Source organism: Pithys albifrons, chromosome 2, assembly GCF_047495875.1.
Source record: "Pithys albifrons albifrons isolate INPA30051 chromosome 2, PitAlb_v1, whole genome shotgun sequence".
NCBI classification, from domain to species: domain Eukaryota; kingdom Metazoa; phylum Chordata; class Aves; order Passeriformes; family Thamnophilidae; genus Pithys; species Pithys albifrons.
In genome coordinates, this window is record NC_092459.1 from 120,271,770 (window position 1) to 120,287,442 (window position 15,673).

Genomic DNA, 15,673 nt, shown 5'->3' on the forward strand with positions numbered 1-15,673 from the left:
TCAGCATAGGCAGCAGCTGGATGGGCAGGATGAAGCAGAGAATTCAGCAAAGGCAGCAGCTGGATGGGCAGGATGAAGCAGAGAATTCAGCAAAGGCAGCAGCTGGATGAGCAGGATGAAGCAGAGAATTCAGCAAAGGCAGCAGCTGGATGAGCAGGATGAAGCAGAGGATCCAGCTGGATGGGCAGGATGAAACAGGGAATTCAGCATAGGCAGCAGCTGGATGGGCAGGATGAAGCAGAGAATTCAGCAAAGGCAGCAGCTGGATGAGCAGGATGAAGCAGAGGATCCAGCTGGATGGGCAGGACGAAGCAGAGGATCCAGGAAAGGCAGCAGCTGGATGGGCAGGAAGAAGCAGAGGATCCAGCTGGATGGGCAGGATGAAGCAGAGGATCCAGCTGGATGGGCAGGATGAAGCAGAGGATCCAGCTGGATGGGCAGGATGAAGCAGAGGATCCAGCTGTACGGGCAGGATGAAGCAGAGGATCCAGCTGTACGGGCAGGATGAAGCAGAGGATCCAGGCAAGGCAGCAGCTGGATGGGCAGGATGAAGCAGAGGATCCAGGAAAGGCAGCAGCTGGATGGGCAGGAAGAAGCAGAGGATCCAGGAAAGGCAGCAGCTGGATGGGCAGGAAGAAGCAGAGGATCCAGGCAAGGCAGCAGCTGGATGGGCAGGAAGAAGCAGAGGATCCAGGAAAGGCAGCAGCTGGATGGGCAGGAAGAAGCAGAGGATCCAGGAAAGGCAGCAGCTGGATGGGCAGGAAGAAGCAGAGGATCCAGGAAAGGCAGCAGCTGGATGGGCAGGAAGAAGCAGAGGATCCCACAGAGAAGAGGAGGGAAGAAGTGCACCCTCCTTTCCTTAGGGGCAGTTGCAGTGCAGCAATGCACTCTCCTTCCAATTTAAATCTCTCCTTTCACACAAACTTCCTCCCAGGCTGTGGCTCAGCTTCTGAAAGATCCATTATTCCCTGGCTGAGGCTGGATCCATTCCTAATCCAGCACAACTCAGCACCAAAACCTTCCCCCTGTCCTTTCAACCATTAAATACCAATATGCAAACCAATAATCTGACACTTCATAGTTTGCTAGCAAAGATTCAAATCCCACTTCCCCAGGGCAATGGGCACTTCCCAAACCTGCCAGAGCTCCGGGAGTGTTTGGAAAACACTCTCAGGGACAGGGCGGGATTGTTGGGCTGTTTGTGCAGGGACAGTTGGACTGGATGATCCTTGTGGGTTCCTTCCAGCTGAGGATATTCCTGAATTCCTGGCCTCTGGCAGGTTTTCCTGCAGCACTGTCTGATGCAGGTGCAGACTGAGGGCTGTTGGTAGACACAGAAGTTAAACCTGTTCTTTATCCAGCGAGGCAAAGCTGCACCTTCACTCACTGCTCTGTACCAAGAATTCCTCTTGGAAAATTTTAAGCATCATCCTCACAGCCAGATGCCCAGACTTCCCCACCAGCCTTTATGCTGCCTGTGGGAGGCACAAATCACAGAATCACAGAATGGATTGGGTTGGAAAAGCCCTCCGAGATCATCAAGCCCAACCCTTGGTCCAACTCCAGTCCCTTTACCAGATCATGGCACTCAGTGCCACGACCAAGCTCAGCTGAAAAACCTCCAGGGATGGGGAATCCACCCCCTCTCTGGGCAGCCCATTCCAATCCCTGAGCACTCTCTCTGCAAAGGATTTTTTTCTCATCTCCAACTTCAATTTCCCCTGGCAGAGCTTGAGCCCATCGTGCCCCCTTGTCCTATTGCTGAGTGCCTGGGAGAAGAGACCAACCCCCAGCTGGCCACAACTTCCCTTCAGGCAGTTCCAGACAGTGCTGAGGTCACCTCTGAGCCTCCTCTTCTCCAGGCTGAACACCCCCAGCTCCCTCAGCCTCTCCCCACAGCACTTGTGCTCCAGTCCCTTCTCCAGCCTCGTTGCTCTTCTCACTTGGGTTGGAAGAGACCTCTGAGATCATCAAGTCCAACCCTTGATCCAACCCCACTGTGATCACCAGCCCAGGGCACTCAGTGCCGTGGGCTGGTGATCACAGTGGGGTTGGATCAAGACAGGGTGGATTCTCTGTCCCTGGAGGTGTTTCAGAGGACACTCAGTGCCACATCCAGTCCCTTCTCCAGCCTCGTTGCTCTTCTCTGGCCCCACTCCAGCCCCTCAATCTCTTGCCTCAACTGAGGGGCCCAGAACTGAACACAACACTCCAGGTGTGGCCTCCCCAAGGCAGAGTCCAGGGGAAGGGTCACTTGACTTGCTTTGAGCTCCTGAGTCACTTTGGAGGTGGGAAGAGAACAAGTAACTGCCCTGCAGTATCAGCATCATCACCAGCTCCAAACACCCAGAGAGCAGCAGGTCTGAGAAACACCAAGTACAGGAAGCACGAGACAAAAACACCTCCAGCAGCGAAACATTCAATAACCTTGTTATTAATTCTGAATAAATAACAACACTGATTCCCACTCTTCCTTTGATCTGCAACAGGAGGAGGGAGGAGTGTGAAGGAGGGAGCCAAGAGTTTGAACAACACCAGCTGTGACATCAGTGCCGGTGCAGGGAGTCTCCAGCATCCTGATCTTGGGAGAGCTGGCACTGAGGAACAGCTTTGCCTTTCCAACAGGACTTCAGAACCTCAAACATGAACCTTCAGCCATATTTTCTTCCTAATCAGAAGCCAATTATCCTGCTGAGTGATGACTGAACAGTTCCACAAAGTAAATCCCTTCCATATCAGTGCCTTCTGTGATGGAGGTGCACGGGAAACTTCCTTGCTCACGAAAAAGAAAGGAGGATTTCATTGGGCTTAGAGGATTTCACTGGGCTTGGAGGGGTTTCACTGGGCCTTGGAGGGGTTCCATTTACCCTTGGAGGGGAACCACTGGCCCTTGCGGGGGGTTCCACTGGCCCTTGCAGGGGTTCCACTGGCCCTTGCAGGGGGTTCTATTGTCCTTGGAGGGGTTTCACTGGCCCTTGCAGGGGTTCCACTTGTCCTTGGAGGGGTTTCACTTGTCCTTGGAGGGGTTCCACTGGCCCTTGCAGGAGTTCCACTTGTCCTTGGAGGGGTTCCACTGGCCCTTGCAGGAGTTCCACTGGCCCTTGCCGGGGTTCCACTTGTCCTTGTAGGGGTTCCACTGGCCCTTGCAGGGGGTTCTATTGTCCTTGGAGGGGGTTCACTGGCCCTTGCAGGGGGGTTCCACTGGCCCTTGCAGGGGGGTTCCACTGGCCCTTGCAGGGGGGTTCCACTGGCCCTCACAGGGGGGTTCCACTGGCCCTCACAGGGGGGTTCCACTGGCCCTCACAGGGGGTTCTATTGTCCTTGCAGGGGGGTTCCACTGGCCCTCACAGGGGGGTTCCACTGGCCCTCACAGGGGGTTCTATTGTCCTTGGAGGGGTTCCACTGGCCCTCGCAGGGGGTACCACTGGCCCTCGCAGGGGGTTCTATTGTCCTTGGAGGGGTTCCACTGGCCCTTGCAGGGGGTTCCACTGGCCCTTGCAGGGGGGTTCCACTGGCCCTTGCAGGGGGGTTCCACTGGCCCTTGCAGGGGGTTCTATTGTCCTTGGAGGGGTTTCACTGGCTCTCACAGGGGGTTCCACTGGCCCTTGCAGGGGGTTCCACTGGCCCTCGCAGGGGGTTCACTTGTCCTTGGAGGGGTTCCACTGGCCCTTGCAGGGGGTTCCACTGGCCCTTGCAGGGGGTTCCACTGGCCCTCGCAGGGGGTTCCACTGGCCCTCGCAGGGGGTTCACTTGTCCTTGGAGGGGTTCCACTGGCCCTTGCAGGGGGGTCCACTGGCCCTTGCAGGGGGGTCCACTGGCCCTTGCAGGGGGTTCTATTGTCCTTGGAGGGGTTTCACTGGCTCTCACAGGGGGTTCCACTGGCCCTTGCAGGGGGTTCCACTGGCCCTCGCAGGGGGTTCACTTGTCCTTGGAGGGGTTCCACTGGCCCTTGCAGGGGGTTCCACTGGCCCTTGCAGGGGGTTCCACTGGCCCTCGCAGGGGGTTCCACTGGCCCTCGCAGGGGGTTCACTTGTCCTTGGAGGGGTTCCACTGGCCCTTGCAGGGGGGTCCACTGGCCCTTGCAGGGGGGTCCACTGGCCCTTGCAGGGGGGTTCCACTGGCCCTTCCCACAACTGCTCCCAAGAGCCTCCCTCTGAACTACCACGTGAACTTCCAGTATAGAAAAGCCTTCAGTGAACTAATTCACTTTAATCCAAACTGAAGCTTCCCCAGTTTTTATCAAGTCTGAGGCAATCCAGACAGCAGCTGTCTCTATATTTTACTCACAAAAGCCAATCAGAGCAAGTGGTACGTTGATTCCCAGCTTCCCAACCATTCCCATAGAAATGCAAACCTCCTGGAGAGGCTCTTCAATACCTTTTCAACGGCTTTGAAATAGCTTTGTTACAGTAAATAATCACTGCCATGTTTTCCTGTCACAAACAGGTTTTCATCTGTTCTCAGGCTTTGTACCTTGAGCACAATCATCTCAACAACATTCCCTTGCCAGGTGTCCAAGTCCAGACACACTTAAGTTAGACCCAGCCAAGAGTGTTCTCAGTCCCTGCCGTTGGATAAATGAAACCAGAAGTTCATGGAATCACAGAATGGTTTGGGTGGGAAAGGACCTTAAAACTCATCCCATTCCATGGGCAGGGACACCTCCCACTGTCCCAGGGAATCCAACCTGGTCTTGGGCACTCCCAGGGCTGGGACAGCCACAGCTTCTCTGAGAATTCCAGCCCAGCCCCTCCCAGCCAGCAATTCCTTCCCAATATCCCCTTTCCCAGCCCTGCCCTCTGGCACTGGGAAGCCATTCCCTGTGTCCTGTCTCTCCAGCCCTTGGCCCCAGTCCCTCTCCAGCTCTCCTGGAGTCCCTTCAGGCTCTGCAAGGGCCTCCAAGGTCTCCCTGGATCCTTCTCCTCTCCAGCCTGGACACCCCCAGCTCTCCCAGCCTGGCTCCAGAGCTGCCATTGGATCCATGCCCAGCCCAGCTCCCAACTGGGAAGGACTTCAGGGAACAAGGGGCTTCTCTGGGAATCTTGACACTCAGGGAAGGGTCTCCCTTTCCTGTTGATCCCATTTACATCCCTGACTTCCATGAAAAATCCCTCTTGCTGGATTCTAATTGTCCTTTATCCCAGAATGGTTTGGGTTGGAAGGGACCTGAAAGCTGATCCCATTCCATGGGCAGGGACACCTCCCATTCTCCCAGGTTGCTCCAACCTGGCCTTGGACACTCCCAGGGCTGGGCCATCCATCCTTTCTCTGGGAATTCCAGCCCAGCCCCTCCCCTAGGAATTCCTTCCCAATATCCCCTTTCCCAGCCCTGCCCTCTGGCACTGGGAAGCCATTCCCTGTGTCCTGTCCCTCCAGCCCTTGGCCCCAGTCCCTCTCCAGCTCTCCTGGAGCCCCTTCACGCTCTGCAAGGGCCTCCAAGGTCTCCCTGGAGCCTCTACATGCCCTTAAAGGTCCTAAATCAATCCCAAACCTGGCTGGTCCCCAGGGTTACAAACCCCATTCTCAGGACAGAATCTTTCAAGGAGCACAAATGGCCAAGGCCTCTCCTTTAGGAATCATCTGGAAGCTGCTCAGCCACACTGCTCAGGAGTGGAATCACATCCTGAACCCTCCCACGTCACTGCCACAGTACCTGGGAGGACATGGGAGAACAGGGAGCAGAGCAAAGCCAAGGAATCATCAAGCCAGAATCCATGAGGCCAGGCTGGCTACAAGGAATCATCCACTGCAGGTTCAGCTCCTTGCCCCTGTCCAGCTCCCATATGGGTCTGTCACCCATTTGGCAAATCTGGATGTAATTTAAATTCAGACTTATTTGCCTGGCCAGGACACAGGTTAGAGTGACATCTTTTAATGAATGAGGACATAAAACAAAGGAGGAGGAGGAAACTGGTCTAGAATCTTTGTCCCTGTAGCAGAGACAGCATGAAAAATAAAGTCAGGGATGTGCTCAAATATAAATATCCTGCCAGGAGCAGGGTTTAGGAATGGACCCAAGGAATAGCCTGGAAAAGAGCAGGTAGAGAGCTGGGGCCTCAGCCCAGCAGGGAATGGGTGGGCTTTGTTATGTAATGAGGAAATAAGGTTGAACCACCAAGAGAAGAATCATGGAATTGTTGTGGTTGGAAAAGACCTCTAAGATCACCAAGGCAAACATCAATCCAGCACCACCATCACGTTCACCAATAAACCATGTCCACAAGTGCCACATCCACACATTTCCTGGGGGGGTGACACCACCTGTTTCAATCTGGCAACCCTTGCCATGAAGAAATCTTTCAAAATATCCAACTTAAACCTGCCCTGGCACAACATGAGGCCAGTTCCTCTTGTGGTGTCCCTTGTTCCCTGGGAGAAGGACTGGCCTGCACCTCCCCAGGAGCTCCTGGGAGGGAGTTGTGCAGAGCCAGAGGAGGGATGGAACATTCAGCCCCACACACACTGGGGAGGATCTCACACACCACCTGATGGTTTCCACCTCACCCCAGCCCTTTTCCTCTAATCCCCCACGTGATCCAAGAGGAACTGTGAGCAGAAAAGCAACACACACACAAACAGGGACTTATTCTACCCAAGACAACCCAGTTCCTGGTGGGGAACAGGACCTGAGCTGACGGTACAGGCCCAGCAAGCAGGGACACCCCAGCACATACTGGTGGCTTTGTGATGGTGCCACAAAGGCAGCCTGTTCCAGCTGCTCCATCCCAGCATTGTCCCAGGCAGCCTCTGCTCCCACTTTCAGTGGCTGCATTAAATGGAAAAGGCCCCTGGGTGATGCCAGGAGCTGGATTCTAATTCCCCACTTCCCTGGTGTGGCTGGATCCCAGCAGGGATCCCAGTGATGGCTCCAAACCTTCCCACAGGAAGGAGGTTTCCCCTGCATGGAGTCTCCCATCGCTAGAGATTTTCCTGGGCAGAGCAGAATTCCAACACCCAGCTCAGCATTTCACAAGCCCTTCCCACACTGTTATTCAGGCAATGTACAGAAAAAGGAGTAAAACACAAATAAACAGATGCAGAGTTCCAGTGCTGTCCAGGAAGAGCTGATCCCTCTTGGAGAGGGATCCATGTCTGGTGCATTTACACCCTCTAAGGATTGCCTGGCCAAAAATAACACTGAAACCAACAGGAGAAACACTCAATTTGGCTGATCTTCTCCCAACCAGATTAAAAATTACTCTTAATTTACTATCTTGCTAAACTACAGCTGAAGTTGTTACAGTGGGTTGTCTGTGGGCTGGAGAGCTGGCTGTGTGCAACTTCATACAAATGTAATAAGAAGAATGAGAACCATAAATATATATTATATATATGAAGGCAAGGAAAGAATAAAAAGCCTCCAGCCTTCACCAACAAGCAGGGCTGGGACACCCTGAGCAGTGACAGATCTGAAATCAGCCTCCAGTTTCTGGCTGTATTTCTCTCTCTCTCTCCTCCTGATGTCATCCACGTTTCCCTGTCCAGGAGGACTCCACAGCTTGGAATCAGGACTGCCTGAGCAGGGTGGCACATCCTGGCAGGTCAGGTGAGGCTCTGGGCAGCTGGTGGTTTGTGTGCAGTGTCTGGACAAAGCTGTGCTGTGAAATGATGGTACATTTGCTGATACACACACAGAGGGTGCTTTGGGAAAAAAAATGACCCAAGGATTTGGTCCTTTGGCTTCTCTGTGCAGAACAGGAGCCACCAAGAGAGCCCAGACAGGCCTGGGTGGCTCTGGGGGTTCTGTGGCTTCACAGGCAGGAAGGAAGCACAGGGGAAGGCAGAGAGAGGAAAGAAGCAAAGCACAGGGGCACAGACAGCAGTGGAGCTTGAAGGCACGGAAGATAAACCTCACCACTGGGAAAAACCACTCTGGATGATCCTGGGAGCTCTGAGGAAAAGAGCTGAAGGCAGGCCCAGGTTTCCCAGGCTGCCCACAGGGCAGGGCTTTAATCACCCCTGCGGGAGCCCTGACTCACCTCAGGGCAGCTCCAAAGCCACAGATGTGAGTCAGGGCAGAGATACCCAAAGATCTGAGTCAGGGCAGACAAAGCCACAGCCACGTCCCAGCCCCGGGCAGGTCAGAGTGCAGAGCTGCACTGCAGGACTGTCACCCTGCATGGAAACCCAGGCACTCAGCAACAGGACAAGGGGGCACGATGGGCTCAAGCTCTGCCAGGGGAAATTGAAGTTGGAGAGCAGGAAAAAATCCTTTGCAGAGAGAGTGCTCAGGGATTGGAATGGGCTGCCCAGAGAGGGGGTGGATTCCCCATCCCTGGAGGTTTTTCAGCTGAGCTTGGCCGTGGCACTGAGTGCCATGATCTGATAAAGGGACTGGAGTTGGACCAAGGGTTGGACTTGATGATCTCAGAGGGCTTTTCCAGCCCAATCCATTCTGTGATTCTGTGATCTGCATCACGTCACATTCCAGTGCTGCTTTTTGGAAGCACAGCAATCATAAAGCAAATACCACTCAGGCAAAGCAGAGGGGATGGAGGGTCATGGCTTGTCCTTGCAGAACCAGCACCTGCTTGATGGCAGATTTATATTTATTTAAATAAGATTAAATCTCTCTCTTGGTATCATGAACCAACGGAGAGGGGAGGAGGTTTAACCCCCAGAGTGCTCCTTGTCCCTGTTCAGAAGGTGCAGGAGACACCAGAGCCATTCAGTGTCACACAATTGCTGAGGATGCAGGGACAGATCCCATATCCTGGCTGACAGCTCCAGCACAAAGCCACACCACCTCTGCCAGGGCTCCTTGTTAAACACCCTATTGTTCCAGTGATTCACTGCCCTGGAATGTTATCAGGTTTATTGAGGGCTTTTCTGATAGAGCTTTGAGATTAGGCACAAACTTCCGCTTTTTAGAAAGAGGGAAAAGTCTGTGGCTTACTATCACATCAAAACTCCTGGTTTCTTTTCCAGGGATACACACAGAGAACTGCAGAAAAAGGACAGGCCCTCAGAAACCCAAAGGTTCTGTCAAGCTTCTTTCAAGAACATTCAAGAGGAGAGAAAAGAGACATGAACCACGAGCAGAAGTTACCATCAAGAGGACAAAGGAATAGTGAAGATGGTCAAAGACATGGAGCATCTCCATAGGGACCATTGAATTAATTGGGATATTTCAGGCTGGAAAAGAGGCCTCTGACGGAAGACATGGGAGGGATTTACAGAATTTTACCAGCACGGAGTTGCCAAACATGCAAACAACTCCCCAAGCAGGAGCTGACTACACAAAATGAGTTGGCAGTTGGTGCAGTTACCCCAAGGAAGTGGTTCAGCACTCAGAGGTAAACTTTGAAATGCCTGGGGACAGGACAGAGGCTGAAAACACACCTGGTTCCCACCAAGAGCCAAATAAATTGATGTGAGATGAAGGACATTCCCACCTGCCATGGCTGGAGACAGGAGAGACCTGTGGCCTCCCACAGCTCCCGTTCGGAGATGTTAAAGAAGCTGACAAGAATCTGCAGCATCTTCTGACAAGAACAGCAGCAGGAGGCAGGAATTCCACCCCCTCACTGCTCAGGACTGCAGCAGGAGGTACAGGCAGCACAAACCCTCCCTGCAGAACTACCTGCTCTCCCTCAGCCTTCCTAACTACACTTGTGAGCTGACAAAGACCAGAGCAGCCCACGTGGGGCACAGGAAGCATCAGACCCACGCTGGTGGTCACAGGGATGATGCCACATCCTCAGAGGAAGGGGCCTGAGACACAACCTCCTGCAGTTCTTCGCTTGGCTGCTGAGCCAGGAAACCTCAGGAGACATCTGAAGAGGAGTGTCCTGAAAAGATTCTTAGGTTCCAGTCCCAGCCTGGTTATTGATATCCAGTGCAATGGAATCTTGCAGGCTGGGCACAGAGTGGCTGGAAAGCAGCCAGGCAGAGGGACCTGGGGGGACTGAGGGACAGGAAGCTCAAGAGGAGCCACCAGTGTGCCCAGGTGGCCAAGAAGGCCAAGGGGATCCTGGCCTGGATCCAAAGTAGCGTGGCCAGCAGGCCCAGGGCAGTGACCCTTCCCCTGGACTCTGCCTTGGGGAGGCCACACCTTGAGTGTTGTGTTCAGTTCTGGGCCCCTGAGTTGAGGCAAGAGATTGAGGGGCTGGAGCGGGGCCAGAGAAGAGCAACGAGGCTGGAGAAGGGACTGGAGCACAAGTGCTGTGGGGAGAGGCTGAGGGAGCTGGGGGTGTTCAGCCTGGAGAAGAGGAGGCTCAGAGGTGACCTCAGCACTGTCTGGAACTGCCTGAAGGGAAATTGTGGCCAGGTGGGGCTTGGTCTCTTCTCCCAGGCACTCAGCAATAGGACAAGGGGGCACGATGGGCTCAAGCTCTGCCAGGGGAAACTGAAGTTGGAGAGCAGAAAAAAATCCTTTGCAGAGAGAGTGCTCAGGGATTGGAATGGGCTGCCCAGAGAGGGGGTGGATTCCCCATCCCTGGAGGTTTTTCAGCTGAGCTTGGCCGTGGCACTGAGTGCCATGATCTGGTAAAGGGACTGGAGTTGGACCAAGGGTTGAACTTGATGATCTCAGAGGGCTTTTCCAGCCCAATCCATTATATGATTCTATGATAAAAACAACTTGCTAAGGACTCCCTGGAAACAGGTTGTCTCCCCACTCTGTTCCACAGCAATCCCAGGCTGTTTCCAGCACCTCCTCTGGTCCAGCTCCCTGCCAAGAACAGCCCTTTGCTCAGCTCTCTCCCACTAACCCAAACTCAGACTTGCAGCCTTCTTGCTTTAACCACCGGCTCCCACCCCAAGAAGAACTCCAAGCCTGAACCCCTTGTCTCCTGCACTCATTCCTCCAGCCATCAGGCCCACAAAGCATTAACAGCTCCTGAAGGTCACTGCTGAGCCTGCTGCACACAACACCAGTGGAATATATGCAGTGCAGGCCAAACTATGTCCTGGGGGAAGCCTTTGCAGCCCCGTGGCCTTCTGCAGATTGCAGAGCTGTCAGGCTGCAACTCACTCCCTTCTCCTAAGATATGCAAAGGGAAGGGAACTCAATGGTATCGACGTGTTTCAGCTCCTGCAGTCAGCAGATCTGACTGGGAGCACACCCTGGGATTAGAGCTGTCGATGAGGACTGTGGCAGGATGGCCCAGCAAAAGCCTCGTTTGTCCTTCATGGGACCTCCCTGACACGTCCAGGGTTATTATTCACCCTGGAGTTTTTCATAGAATCATAGAATGGATGGGGTTGGAAAAGCCCTCTGAGATCATCAAGCCCAACCCTTGGTCCAGCTCCAGTCCCTTTACCAGATCATGGCACTCAGTGCCACGGCCAAGCTCAGCTGAAAAACCTCCAGGGATGGGGAATCCACCCCCTCTCTGGGCAGCCCATTCCAATCCCTGAGCACTCTCTCTGCAAAGAATTTCTCCCTGATATCCAGCCCAAACCTCCCCTGGCAGAGCTCAAGCTGTGCCCTCTTGTTTAAGAGAAGAGACCAACCCCCAGCTGGCCACAACTTCCCTTCAGGCAGTTCCAGACAGTGCTGAGGTCACCTCTGAGCCTCCTCTTCTCCAGGCTAAACACCCCCAGCTCCCTCAGCCTCTCCCCACAGCACTTGTGCTCCACTCCCTTGTCCAGCCTCGTTGCTCTTCTCACTTGGGTTGGAAGAGACCTCTGAGATCATCAACTCCAACCCTTGATCCAACCCCACTGTGATCACCAGCCCAGGGCACTCAGTGCCCTGGGCTGGTGATCACAGTGGGGTTGGATCAAGACATGGTGGATTCTCTGTCCCTGGAGGTGTTTCAGAGGACACTCAGTGCCACATCCAGTCCCTTCTCCAGGCTCGTTGCTCTTCTCTGGCCCCGCTCCAGCCCCTCAATCTCTTGCCTCAACTGACTGGCCCAGAACTGAACTGAGTCCCTGAGTCCCTGCTGTGCTTGGCATGACACAAAATGAAGGAAGAGAGACTGTCCTGAATGCAGGAGTACAAAAAGCTACATCAATATGTAACACAGGAAAAGACACCTGAACCAAGGACATCCTGCACATCATCCTGTGCTGGTCAGATACAAACTGAGGAAACCACAAATCAGCACACCTCTTATTTCCAAAAAGCACAGGAGTTCTCTGCCCTTCTCCCTGGATATATTCACACCGACCTGATGACACAACCCAGTTTCAGTGTATCATTTTGTCCTTGACTTTAATTAACAAACGCCTTCAATATTCATCATCCCGTGCTCCTCTCAGGGGCTGTCACAGAAACTGAACTGTGCAGGGTCTCAGGGATGGGCACAGCTCCCACCTCACCTGCATTTCACTCCAGCAGCAGAGCACCCTCCTGCCTTGCAGGCACCTACAAGGCAATGAACCTTTCCAGTCTGGCACCAGATGGGCCAAGATGTCCTGATTATCCACCATTTACAACCTCGACTCCCTCACAGGAGCAAGTCCTGATATGTTTGTAGACACCTCATAAAGCACAGGCTCGTTAGCACAGCCCATTAACACGCATGCAAGACATTTTAATGTGTAAAAATTCCCCATGAAATACTGATTTTCTCCTCCACTTCCAGGGAAAACCTGCCACCCTCACCACGAAAAAGGGGACACTTTCCAGTGTTTTTTTTTCCGCCCACCAGTCAGGCCAAGGCTCATTTGCCTGATTTCACATCAGCCCTTTATGAGCAACCCCAACATGTGCCATGGCAGGTCACTCAGCCACTTCCACCCTTCCCCAAGGCTGGAATAGCACCAGAGACCATTCCCACCCTTCCCCAAAGCTGGAATAGCACTGGAGACCATTCCCACACCTCCCCAAGGCTGGAATATCACTGGAGACCATTCCCACTCTTCCCCAAGGCTGGAATAGCACTGGAGACCATTCCCACTCTTCCCCAAGGCTGGAATAGCACTGGAGACCATTCCCACTCTTCCCCAAGGCTGGAATAGCACTGGAGACCATTCCCACTCTTCCTCAAGGCTGGAATAGCACTGGAGACCATTCCCACCCTTCCCCAAAGCTGGAATAGCACTGGAGACCATTCCCACACCTCCCCAAGGCTGGAGTAGCACTGGAGACCATTCCCACCCTTCCCCAAAGCTGGAATAGCACCGGAGACCATTCCCATCCTTCCCCAAAGCTGGAATAGCACTGGAGACCATTCCCACTCTTCCCCAAGGCTGGAATACCACCGGAGACCACTCCCACTCTTCCCCAAGACTGGAATAGCACCAGGGACCATTCCCACACCTCCCCAAGGCTGGAATAGCACTGGAGACCATTCCCACTCCTGGACTGCAGTGCAGGAAGCCTCACATGGCACCTTCAGTGTGGATTCCCACAGCCCTGAGGGAGTACAAGACACAATTTCACCAGCTCTCCACTCACACTACTGGAAATGGGACATGGATACAATTTACCACTTCAGATAAAAGAGCTGGAGCTATTCCCAAAACAAGAATTCAGCCAAGCATGTCTGTATTTCCAGGACAACACTGTCCAAGCATGCAGAGTTCATGCTGTGCCCCTGTGGAGGCACTTTCAGGACAACCTCAGGCACCACAGAAAGTTTTATTCTTGAAATATTAAGGTACTCACTGGACACGGTGATCAGCTGGAAAACTGGGATCTGTTCCTCTCCTGCCCCCAGCTCTCTACTCATCTGTCTGGAGCCTGTTAGAGAGGAAAAGGAGTTGTAAATATGGACAAAGAGACAAAAAAAATTGAAAAAATTTAATATTTAAGAAAAAAAAAAGCAAAAAGCAGGTCAGGTAAGGAATGCCAGACAGAGACACAAACAGGTCCCTTGAGCTCTGAGGTCAAGAAGTGGAAGAGCTTGCAAAGCTCACAGCAAAGTCTCTCAAGCAAATGCTGTGATGCTTGAAAACAACCACAGCACCAGCTGCCTCTGGAGGCTCCCCAGGTCAGCCCTGATCCAGCCCATGAGAAAAGAGAGATATTTATACCTGAGAGCAGCAGCAGCAGCTCCACAAAGCCAGTTACTACAGAGAGGGTGAATCACAGCTCTGTGTGACACGGTGTGGTCACCAGTGAACCATCACACACACCAGGGAACAAATGTTTGTGCAGACTCAGTGCTGAGGGGTTACATGGGCTCAGAGAAGTTCCCTTTAATAGATCTGTTGTTTCAACACACTTTATCCCCTTAATAAGGAGCCACTGAAGTTGTGCTTAAACCCATTTTGATTAAGGAAAAGATTATCCACAGAATTGCCAGACGTCCATGTTGGTGTACATCACACACAGACCAACTGTGCTTCAGGGAGACATTAAATCCCCCTTCAATTAATAGAGACACCTCTGAAAATGAGCATTAAATAATTCCCTGCAATGCAGCCAGACAACTGGCCACTTCAGGAAATTGGAACAGAAATAATTTCCCATCCCTCCACCAACAACATCCCCATCAAAACCTGCCCTTAAAACAAGAGGTCAGCACAGAGGGATGGGGGGGCAGGAATGTCACTACCTCAGTGCTATTGTGTGCTTATATTAAAGGCTCCTCTACAGAAAATTAAACGAAATGGATGCCTTTCATGTTTATCAATAACAGAGCTAATGGTTTTTATGTAAATGCCATTACTTTCAGCCAGATCTGCAAGAGGCTGAAGCCACAGAGAGCCCCATCTCCCCTCCAAGCGACTCCCTTCAGGCAGCCAATTTAAATGCAAATTACAATCAAACGGCAAAACCAGGAGTTTTCTGGGTGATACTGAACACATAAAACCAGGGACAAAGCAGAGGCAGTTGAGAACAACCCTCCTCTTCTGGAAAAACCTGCTGATCTCACATCACTTTTCCATCCTGAACATACACGAAAATTAAAACATGATTTGGTTCTCATTAATGGTCATATTATTTATCTGCAGAGCAAGAGGGCACCACCTCCTTCCTTCTGTTGCCCTGGATGTAAAAAAGGAGGAGAATGTTCTTCTACCAAGATATAGAGAAAATCACCTCTCAGAGATGCTTCAAACTGGATTAGGTTGCCCAAAGAAGCTGTGGCTGCCCCAGCCCTGGAAGTGTCCAAGGCCAGGTTGGAGCAACCTGGGACAGTGGAAGGTGTCCCTGCCCATGGCAGGGGTGGAATGGGATATATTTAAGGTCCTTTCACACACTGGATCTATGAGGACACCTGGAGAAAAGGATCCAGGGAGATCTTGGAGGCCCTTCCAGAGCCTGAAGGGGCTCCAGGAGAGCTGGAGAGGGACTGGGGCCAAGGGATGGAGGGACAGGACACAGGGAATGGCTTCCCACTGCCAGAGGGCAGGGCTGGGAAAGGGGATATTGGGAAGGAATTGCTGGCTGGAAGGGTGGGGAGGGGCTGGAATGGAATTCCCAGAGAAAGGATGGATGGCCCAGCCCTGGGAGTGTCCAAGGCCAGGCTGGAGCAACCTGGGACAGTGGGAGGTGTCCCTGCCCATGGAATGGGATGAGCTTCGAGGTCCCTTCCAACCCAAACCATTCTGGGATAAAGGACAATTAGAATCCATCAAGAGAGATTTTCGTGGAAGTCAGGGATGTAAATGGGATCAACAGGAAAGGGAGACCCTTCCCTGAGTGCCAAGATTCCCAGAGAAGCCCCTTGTTCCCTGAAGTCCTTCCCAGTTGGGAGCTGGGCTGGGCATGGATCCAATGGCAGCTCTGGAGCCAGGCTGGGAGAGCTGGGGGTGTCCAGGCTGGAGAAGA

General features: G+C 52.9%; 1 protein-coding gene across 4 annotated transcripts in view; it reads right to left on the bottom strand.

The window, feature by feature from the left end:
• EXTL3 (exostosin like glycosyltransferase 3) overlaps window positions 1-15,673 on the bottom strand; it is a 161,234-nt gene that overhangs the window by 86,720 nt on the left and 58,841 nt on the right. For all 4 annotated transcript variants that reach the window (XM_071547629.1, XM_071547628.1, XM_071547630.1 and 1 more), the window contains exon 2: window positions 13,562-13,636. The gene's annotated coding sequence lies outside the window, so the exon portion shown is untranslated. The remainder of the gene's footprint in view (window positions 1-13,561; window positions 13,637-15,673) is intronic.